Source organism: Haliotis rufescens, unplaced genomic scaffold (genome assembly GCF_023055435.1).
Source record: "Haliotis rufescens isolate VD_foot unplaced genomic scaffold, xgHalRufe1.0.p SCAF_3, whole genome shotgun sequence".
Classification (NCBI taxonomy): Eukaryota; Metazoa; Mollusca; class Gastropoda; order Lepetellida; family Haliotidae; genus Haliotis; species Haliotis rufescens.
This window is the reverse complement of record NW_025964001.1, coordinates 14,334,567-14,346,069: the sequence shown is the minus strand read 5'-3', so window position 1 is coordinate 14,346,069 and position 11,503 is coordinate 14,334,567. Positions and strand designations below refer to the sequence as shown.

The 11,503-nt window shown below is 38.9% G+C and overlaps 1 long non-coding RNA gene across 1 annotated transcript; it reads right to left on the bottom strand.

Annotated features, from left to right (window-relative positions):
* Window positions 1-4,677: 4,677 nt before the first annotated feature.
* On the bottom strand, window positions 4,678-9,264 carry LOC124134846. The gene is made up of 2 exons (XR_007223275.1): window positions 8,298-9,264; window positions 4,678-8,112 (listed from the first exon to the last, which is right to left on the bottom strand). It is a non-coding gene; the product is annotated as an uncharacterized LOC124134846 (long non-coding RNA).
* Window positions 9,265-11,503: the final 2,239 nt, after the last annotated feature.

Below are 11,503 nucleotides of genomic sequence, written 5' to 3'. Positions count from 1 at the left end.
AAAACAAATGTGAGAAACTGTCTTGGACTTTTACGAAGTATTAATAATGTCCTGAGAATTCTCGGGTCACACATTTGTAAAACCTTGTTTGAATATTGAATGACGACATGCCTGTTTCATTTGTTATAGGCCCAGGGTAAATATTGGACATTAAACGTCATTTTACTCGTTTTCTTCTGAATATTGCAAACCATGTTCGGATGTGATGGCAGCTTAAAGGAAGCGAATGACATCTATTTTTTTATGATTGTCGATTCAAAATGGAAGTTCCGGCACAGAATACTCAAACAGACACATCCGAAAACACATATTGAAATGAAATGAAAGGTGTTATCTAATCACAATAGTAATACTTTTTATTAAATATGCACAACTGCCTTTAAAGGTCACACAGCGATCCTTGAAAAATAACATTCAGAGAAGCTGCTACAGTAATCACTAGTACGAAGTCTGGAGATGAAAAACAAATTGATCACTGGTCCTCTTGTGAAATGCCTAGGGATTTCCCCACGACCCCTAGCCACGTTGGTGACCAGTGTCCACTGTCACCGCTGGGGGGCCTCTGTCACACAGGGTGAACAATTAAGACTCTAAGTTGAACTGCTACAAAAGGACACAGAATTTAGCTAGGATAAAATCAATAACAACATTCCTTCAATGTAACATAGACAAATGGCCTTACTTGTTCAACAGTGAGAATCGGAAAGTTGATGTGACGTGTCGTGATGTATTATAATTTGTGCAGACGTTTCGTGAAGCATTGAACACTTTGTGATGAAAGCATGAAACTTGGTCAGTGTTGCAGGTTATGATATTCCAAATATTTTCAGATATGGGGCCACCCAAAAAATCCAATATGGCCGCCATAGAGGAAAGATATTCTAGTATATTTCCTTGTATGAACATGACCCACAACCTAAATATAGTATGGTAAATGAACATTTTGGAATGTATTTACCCAACACTACACCCGTAAAGTAAATCATTATAATTTAGTATTCAACATTCACAACTGGTTTTTATTATCTAAAATATCCTGTTGATAGTGATGAATCACAGAAGTGGAAATTCTTTTCATAAAGAAAACACCGATGTATAGTTGTTTAACGCCGCACTCAGCAATATTCCAGCTATATGACGGCCATAAAGAAAACAAGAGAATGTCATGTTTTAGTCTGTGGCAATTATCACAAGTCTTACACTCTCATGAAATGTGTGACAAATTGGGTATGATCGAGTGGAATCCATTTTACCACTTGGGTAGCAAGCATTGGATACTGAGAGAGATCAATCGTGGTATTTATGATCTTAAGGTATCTGTAAATGTTTGGACGTAGTGCTCGGACAAGGAGAAGGCAAGGCTTGATACAGGTGTTCGCTTTGGCAATAAGCTCGTCGTTTCTACAAGAAAGATCAATCCGGATGAAGGAAAGATGAAGAGGTTGGTGGAACGATATTGTTTTAAAAACATTTGATGAAGATCAAAGGCTTGCAATTTTCAGGATGTCCCAAGCCGTGTTCCAAGTCATCTGCCTACATTAGGTCTTCAGCAACACATGCTTGCCGTAAAAGGTGACTATGCTTGTCGTAAAAGGCGACTAACGGGATCAGGAGGTCAGGCTCGCTGACTTGGTTGATGCATGTCATCGCGGATCGATGCTCATGATGTCAATCACTGGATTGTCTGGTCCAGACTTGATTATTTACAGACCGCCGTCATATAGCTGGAATATTGCTGAGCGCGCCGTTAAACAACAAACAAACAAACAAATAAAGCCTACATTTGGAGCCACATTTGCGCTGTTCATCAGACGTTAAAGAACCCTTGACCACTGAACATCTCGTTGCAGCAGTTGGCCACAATAATAGAATACCGAACTATCGGTAGGTTGTTTGGAATAGCCAGGCCAGCTGTGTGTCTGTGTCCACGACGTCTGCAAAGTCATATATCAGAGGATGCTCAGTGAACTGGTCAGATGTCCACGTAGGAAGGCCTTGAGGGATGGTATTGGTGGATGTAAAGACAATTGGACGTTCCGAACTATGCAGGAGCAAAAGATGCTCCATATGTCCCCAGTATTGCTTCCAACTATTGCAGGGGGCACGGGTGGCCCAGTCGTCTAAGGTGCCTCGATTCGCTGGGCAGAGTTGCGTCCCTTGGGCATGCCAGAAACCTATGATTGTGGGTTCGAATCTCGGTTCGCCCCGATTATGTTTCTAGGTTTGTCAGCACCATACCCGTGCTCGTGGGTTTCACCGAAGTGGTAAACATCTGAGACCTGCATCACTTCGGGCTCTCCTACCACATTGAGCTGAGACGCTGTGATATAACTGAAATACTGTTAACAGCGGCGTTAAACCCAACTCACTCACTCCAACTATTGCCAAAGTGACTTTGTGAACAGAAAAGGCTGCTACCCCATCATTACGCAGGATGTGTCTGATGATAAATACTGATTCATAGCCTGTGCATTGTCCCCCTAGCTCCCGAAACCATTCGCCGATAGAGGACTGCTTACAACAGAACAGTCGTACTTCAATTACGTCTAAACAGTGCCCGTATGACGATTGGGAACACATTCGGAAGGTTCAAAGGGGCGTTTCCTCAAGAGGGTTGACGTTGATGTCAATTTCGTATCAACCATTCTGGCTGCAACTGTCGCTCTACATTACCTGTGTGAACACCACACTGGCATGCAGCAGTCCACGATGTACACCCAGTCTGACCAGAAACCACAGACAACGTAGGGTTCCTATATGCAAGTGGCACCGACATCAGAGGTACAAAGACCCTTCAGTTTTGCAGGGACCCCAACTGAAGGAGAACATAGACAGCACATGGACGATTTTATTGAAATTTAATCTGAAATGACATGTTGTGTGCTTTGACAACACCAATGTAACCATGAACGAATCCCCCTTAGCGAAGAATTTATATTTGTCAATAATCACGGATGTTGCAAGACAGTGAATTTGGTAGGGCAAATGTCGAAATGCGACGAGTGGGAGTTGTTTATTGTACAATAAAACACTGCAGGGGGGAATAAACCATGAGGGGCAGAGTTCCGAGTGGTTTATTCTTCTTGCAGTGTTGTATTTTAAGTACATTTTATGAACAGGGGCTTAAATATTGTCTTTCCCGCATATTCTCACCATTTTCATGTCGATTATCTGTACCATTTCTCCCAAAACCGATTGTCATATCTCTCCCACTTTTGGAAGCGATCGTTCGGCCATTGCGTTTATCTATGTTGCCCAACTACATCTATGGGGAACAACTTACTGGACACTTCCCTCTCAAAAATAACGTCGTCCAATATACGAACAATCTGTCTCACATGCTGTCAGTCGTTCCAGATGTAGTAGATTATTATCATGATCATACTGTCAATATTTTCTGAACAAAAAGTACCTACATCCTTATTATTTCTAAAACTGTATTTCATTCTGTTGATCAATGTGACCATACGCCCTTATACTATCAATAAAAGTGACAAATGCGCTTACGAATGGCACAGCATAGGTCGCGAACTAGTCTAGATATCTGCTCTATCACCACGGGGGAAAAACAAAGGCAACAACCAGTCCCGGGGAATTGCTCTAGATCAGTGCCCCTTTAACATTTCCTAATTGAGTAAAAGACCTTGACATTTAATCAAATTGACCTTGAATTTTGATATGAATGCATTGGGTACCCATCACCAGTGTCACTAGAACAGATTTGTTTCTGTTCTTATTCTCTGGTGACCAGGTTTGCCTTATAACGGCAAGATCCTATCAGAAGAGTGAGTGAGTGAGTATGGTTTTATGCCGATTTTAGCAATATTCCAGCAATATCATGGCGGGGGACACCAGAAATGGGCTTCACACATTGTACCCATGTCGGGAAACAAACCCGGGTCTTTGGCGTGACGAGCCAACGCCTATCGGAAGAAATCTGTGATCTAAATAATATATAGCCTGAAATAATCTACTCCGGACCAGGGTAACCAGTGGTTGACAGCATGACAGACAATCAACCAAGTCACAGACCCTCACGCCTCTATTACCCCTTTAGTTCGTGTCTACCACAATATCCATGTACTGGGGACTGAATCGGACACAAATTCTGGGTGCTTATCAAAGTATATATGAATTCAAAATATAAGGCACTGAAAAGAACCTGTTAAATAGGTTTGTTTATGTTAATCCCTTAGAAGTATTAGATTTACTACTCGTGAAAATGGATTGGCAGAATGGAGAAATGCAGAACTATTGACTGTCTCTTTCTTCTAGAGATGACTATATTTCTGACTTCACATCAACAATCAACACAGGCAGAATTGGGCAATACAGTTGGTTTAGTCATAGTTGAGTACAGAAAACAAATAAATCTTGATGCGAAGAGAGTTTCAAAATTACAAAGGAACCACACTTTGTGGAACCAACCCCTGGGCATTCAGCTTATGAAATTATTTATATCCCATGTTGTTGCAAAGTAAACACCATTGCAAAGGTGTAGCATAACAATATTTACATATGCATCTCACAATATTGAAATTCCACTTCACATGTGAATAGAAATTGTGAAGCTATTCTTCAACCATATGATTGCCATTGGTTAAGTAGGTGTTGGGGCTATCTTACTCATGGTCTATCTGGCTTATACAATAAAACCAATGATAACATGAAATGGGATGAAACAAAAATTTTATTCCTGATCTTTTTTTTTACAAAAATATCTTACCATGTCATATAAGACAAAAACATTCAAAGTTTACACATCCTGACTATGTACACAACTAGGTACTCACATATATTCCAATCATCTGGTACACTAGCAGACTGGACATGGTAGAAACTACATCGAGGTCAACAGGTCAAGGTCATCAATTACCATAAAGGGAGACAACTCACATAAGTAAATTTTAGTTCTTTGTAAATCTTTGTGTGCAAAGACATTTGAGGCAATCATTTAGGAAAGGAATTTATGAAGTAGATATGATTTGAAGATAGGAGCAAACATGTTGGATTATCTCCCTTTAATAGCATGAAGGCATACAAGTTCAGATTGTGTTTCACCTCTTGTCACAAATCATAATCCAGGCAAACAGTTTACCTTTGAAAGAAATTTAAAGCACAAATGCATTCTGCTGCTTTGAAAACAATGCTGATACACAAGTCTGAATTTGTAGTGCCAAGAAAAATCAAAACCTCACACAAGTGGAACTGTGTACTAAGAAAGTATTTACAAGATGAAAAAGTAGATTAGAATGCAAACATGACCTTGATAACCCTGAGGCCAAGGTCAAAAATGACCTCAAATGACCAGGTGGAATCGCTCACTGATATGACATCCTTACAAGGGCATGTAATCACAAGTACATATGCTCAATCAGGGCAAATAACAAACATGGCAGACATATTCGCCACACATAGACTGCCATCCCATAATATTCAGTCCTGTCTCTATAGTCAGTCATGAGTACATGTGAATTTGTACCACAGGGTGAAAATTTCAAGAATTCAACAAACATTTACAATGCATAGTTATCAAATAAACTGACTACACTTATTCTATCATAAAGTCATTTAAGCATGCAAAGACAAAGTTTGTAGGATTTTGTTGAAGGATGTTCAAAGATGAGATGATGAATATTCGTTACTGTGAACATAAATATTCAACAATGACTAAGACCCCCATGAGTAGAAACTTACAGCTGATGTCAACAAGTTGAAAAAGTCTCACAATATCATCTTCCTGAGGCAAGGGAGTTAAGTGACTGTAAAAGTCCGGTTTCCAGCCTTGCCGAACTAGGCTGGAATTTCTGGGCTCAATCATAGCACCACCAGTGGCTATTATGTGTTATATCCCTTGTTTGTCCCACCTATTGACCAATCAGATTCCTCCTTCATATCACTTGCATTTGCTTCAAATAAAATGGTGTCACTCAGTGAAGATGATCTGATCGATAGTCAAGATCTCTATTGTAATAAAACAGGTCTAAGTTCGCGAAGTGCATCATATCACATGAGCACCTTGATTAAAATGAAAACATTTGGAAAATATCTGTTCATGCTATGTTGTCAGTCAAATGCTGTGCACATCCTGCAATCGACTGAAATCTGCATGGCAGTTTACGAACCGGATGTCAATTTCATTACGAGATTTTGATTGGACTATTCATGGGCTCCTTAGTCCAGCCAGAATATAACTCCATAATTCCAGCATAGTTTGACAAGGGTTGAAACTGGACTTTTATAGTCAGTTAACTCCCTTGCCTCGGGAAGATGCACAATATTATCACTTGTTATGTGAGACTATCCTCCAAACATATCTCATCGAACATTCCAGTACGACTAAGACCTATTAAAGATGTAGCATCAATTTGTAATGTTCATTGGGGTCAATGTGAAAAACATATTTTCTGAAGATCCAGCAGTAGTCTTTAGAGCTTTGCAAAAGATTACAAGTTAGAGAAATCAACATGACCTAATTTGTATTGTTTGAGTAAAAAGAAAATCATGGCAATCAATTATCAATGTATACTGATAAAAAGAACTAAGGGTCCTCATATGAAAGGAATCAGACGGTTTGAAAATTCTGGTTTCATCATTGATTTTCTGTGATCCTTTCATATAATTTTCACCGCTTCTTTGCCTTTTACTCCCAATTGAATCTGTTTTATAAAAATCGAGACTGGTTATTCTCTGGCATTTTCTACATACCACAGAGGATACCTTGTGTAACTATGCATCTGAAAATGATATGACACTGAGTGACATATTTTAATAATATAACGCTTTTTGCAAACAAACCTGAAACATTAATTATCAATACTTCTATATGTGTTCCTTATTTTCTTTCCATCAGTATATTTCCTTTTTTAAAAAACTGAAATCACGAAAAAAGTGAAAAAGCATGAATTTGATATGAATTCCTTCTTGATTTCCTGACACATCTGCATTGTTAGACCTACAGTGTCAAGAAGTCAATCCTTATACACAACAAACACGGACACTGATAAAAATCTGAAATTCTGTGACATTCTCAAACAAAGTGGTGTGACTGACTACATTGGACAGTGCGGACTGATGTAAGGCAAGATGATCTCTGTTAACAATATGTACAGCTGTATCCCACAGACAGTGGGTCTATTGCTAGACGATTGGGAGAGGCCTGCAGCCCATACAACACACATACTCTCTCAGAAGAGGCCTGGCCTACACTTATTGTTTTAATAACATGTACTCATGAAAATTATTCATATTACTAATACTTTGTAATATGGGGAATATTGCTCTGAAAATTATCACTTCAAATAGTTTTGTATGAAAGAAACTAAAAACACTAACGTTTGATTTTTATCACTTTGTATCTGATGTAAACTCTAGATATGGGGTGGTTACAAAACTGAAGCAGGTATCACCATTTGCAAAGTCTACTACTACCCTATTAGGACAGAGGTAAATAATGTGTTTTGTTATCTACCAGATCCTAGAAACTTGAAATAAGGAGAAACAGCTTTACTGCAGGCTTCATACTGGCATCTATCACTCTTCTTCACAAATGAAGGACAATAAATATTTTGATTTAAATCCAAGAAATCTTTTATATATACACATAAATTATAATCTGCATATCATCTTCTGTTCTACCATGATTCTAGTTCACATGGACCTAATACCACTAGGACTAAAGCACATGCTACAACCAGGACCTTCTATGATGGACCGTCTACCACATGGACCTTCTATGATGGACCGTTTACCACAAGGACCTTCTATGATGGACCATCTACAGCAAGGACCTGCTACAACCAGGACCTTCTATGATGGACCGTCTACCACAAGGACCTGCTACAACCAAGACCTTCTATGATGGACCGTCTACCACAAGGACCTGCAACAACCAAGACCTTCTATGATGGACCTTCTACCACAAGGACCTGCAACAACCAAGACCTTCTATGATGGACCATCTACCACAAGGACCTGCAACAACCAAGACCTTCTATGATGGACTGTCTACCACAAGGACCTGCTTCAACCAAGACCTTCTATGATGGACCTCCTACCACAAGGACCTGCAACAACCAAGACCTTCTATGATGGACCATCTACCACAAGGACCTGCAACAACCAAGACCTTCTATGATGGACTGTCTACCACAAGGACCTGCTTCAACCAAGACCTTCTATGATGGACTGTCTACCACAAGGACCTGCAACAACCAAGACCTTCTATGATGGACCGTCTACCACAAGGACCTGCTACAACCAGGACTGTCTACAATGGGACTATCTACCACAAGGACCTGCTATCACAGGGCCTTCAAGCATCAGGCTTTGTAACAATAAGGACAAATGGTTTGATAGGCATTACATAGAAGTTGACCGATGACAAGGTAGACACAATTTTATGGAAGTCTTGCTTGACAATGGTATAAGGATCTATACCAAAAACTTCGCTTTTTACAGTATTAAAGATGTTGTTATCCATAAAATTGTATCTACCTTAACAATAAGGACCTTCTACAAGAAGGACTTTCTACCAAGAGGCTATGCAACAAAGAGGACCTACCAGAAGGACCTTTCAGTCCTAGGAACGTCAACCACCAGATCTTCTGTCATCATGACCTGTAACCACCAGGCCTTGCAACAATCAGGACCTGATACAAAATACTAGAGGTCCAGTCCTTAATACATAACCATAATCTCTCACATGTGAGTCCATTTATCAGTTGGATCCATTTCAAGAACAAAGAAATAAAGCATATGCTGCACAATATTTGGGTTAAACATATATGCCAGAGAGGCACATGTATTCTTGTATTCAACAATATTACTACATATTCAAGTGTTAAAATGTCTAGTATGTCATCTCAAGGTTCTTGCAACATTCACTGTAACATTTTTAATGAAGACAATCTCCTTCATACCTTTCTCAATGTATCAACTTTGGCTTATGGTGTTGTCCTGTAAAATGCCATACCAAATACATGCTTCCTTTAGAAAATTATTGAATTAGAATATCTTGATCCAGCTCTAACCCATATTTTACAGATTCTAGACACCTCTGAATAACTATCTGACCACATATGAGAGATGATGGTTTAATATGCATTTCCCTAAATCCTGAGATCACTCTTTATTAATCTTTTGGTATATGACCCCTTTCCAAAACCAACGTGGTGATAAAAATAAAACAAAATTTCATAAACACTTCTTAAAGAGTTTCCTTGTTTGGGAGAATAAAAGAAACAGGAGAAATAGGACCAAAAAAAATGTACTTTCATTTCCTTATTGACCAACTTAAAAAAGAAGAATGTATTTCATTCCACATTTGTGAAATTTAGCACATCTGTAAACTAAGCAAAACAATAAATACCTTAGAAACATGTATTATTTACATCAAGTTCTATCAGTATTTATAAAGTACTTCACTCATCATACTTGTCAGGGTGCAGTCGGGTAGCATAGTGGTTAAAGCGTTCGCTCGTCATGCCGAAGACCTGGGTTTGATTCCTGACATGGGTACAATGTGTGAAGCCCATTTCTGGTGTCCCCTGCCGTGATATTGCTGGAATATTGCTAAAAGCGACGTAAAACCATACTCACTCACTCATACACGTCAAGACAAGTTGGATGAAATACATCTACATCATACATCACCAAGCCTCTGGATACCTGTAACAATATCCTACCTTAAAAGGGACTACAGCAAGTGTATAGCCAGTTTCCACTGTTGTCTAGCCTCTGATCATTAACATACAACTGCCCGTCAATACACACACCTCCTATAGTTCACATGGTTCTCTGTACATATACACCCCGGGAAAAGAAAGTACCCTCAATTTTTAACTTAATTATCTTCCAAAACTGGCTTTTATAGGAGATATTGCTGATATAGATATAGGAGTGAGTGAGTTGGGTTTAACACCGCTTTTAACAGTATTCCAGTTATATCACAGCGTGTCAGCTTAATGTGAGAGGAAAGCCCGAAGTGATGCAGGTCTCAGACGTTTACCGCTTCGGTGAAACCCACGAGCACGGTTATGGTGCTGACAAACCTAGAAACATAATTGGGGCGAACCGAGATTCGAACCCACAATCATAGGTTTCTGGCGTGCCCAAGGGGCGCAACTCTGCACAACGAATCACGGTGCCTTAGACGACTGGGCCACCTGTGCCCCCGATATAGATATAGGAGATAAAGGAGATTGTGATATCAGGAGATATCTCCTTGGAGATATTGCTACAATCAAATCACATCACAATGCTTTGGAAACCATTGTGATGTCATCAGTTACCATGACATCACAATCAAATGACACTGACCTCTGACACTGAAGCTTTACTTTTTATACTCAAGACATTAAATATTAAATACATGACACTTATCATTGATAGCAAAAATTTGTATTCTTTGTTGAGACGTTTCAGAGCTATTCCGTGCTCTTTCCTCACCATTCACGTGATGAAGGAGCCAGAAGTAGCTCTGAAACATCGTGATAAAGAAAAACGAGTTGCTATCCATAAAAAGTGTCATGCATTCATGTTCATCCAACTTCTATATGCCTATCAAAGACCACATTGATTATTCCTGTTAAAAACAGAGAAAGTTGGCAGAAGGATTTTGGATGATAAATAGGATCTCCCCGAATTATTGATGAATGTAAAAATACCCTTGGCCATGTTGGCAAGCCTAAAATATTTGTATCTTTTATCAACTCGCCTTGATATATCTGATCGCAGAAGACACTCGGGTGAGATTCTCAATACATCCCAATCTTCCATGTATATTTGGGAAATATGTACATATGTGAGATCTCATTTTGAGTAATGTCGAACACGCCACTGATGCCTGCTGAAACGTTATACGAGAACACTGCATGTTTCTCCAAATGGTCGCAAGTATCATGTCATGCATACCATGCAAAGAAGATGAGGATGCAGCTGAAAGGGTAGACCATGAACTATTGCCATGGGGCAGCTACAAATCATGCCATTCAACTTCCTTTTCTATATTTTAATTTCAGTATGTTGCTTTGTAAACAAAAACAATGCCGGTAGGGAAGGGCATGCTTAGCCGTTTTTGTAAACACCGGGTGTCATCACAGATTTTCAATGATCCATTCATCTAATTTTCACCGCTATTTGGCTTTTTTATGCCTGGTGGAGTTGAGATAATCAAGACTGGTTATTTTCTGGCATTGACATTTTACATTTACATCAAAGAATAAATACAGGGTATGATTTAAAAAATGTCAATTTTATATGGAAATATATTTTAAGGGGCACATAACTTAATCCCAGGTGTATCTTTTTTTAATAAATGACACCACTAATTCAAATCTAAAATAATGTAATCATAATAACAATCTAAGATAAATATGTCTGAAGATAATTCATAGTCAATTCAAACACACTGTATAATTTTTTTAAAGCAATGTACCATGTGGTGTACAGTATCACTCAATCACAAAGTTTAATTATTGGAAATTTACAAAATAAACAATGA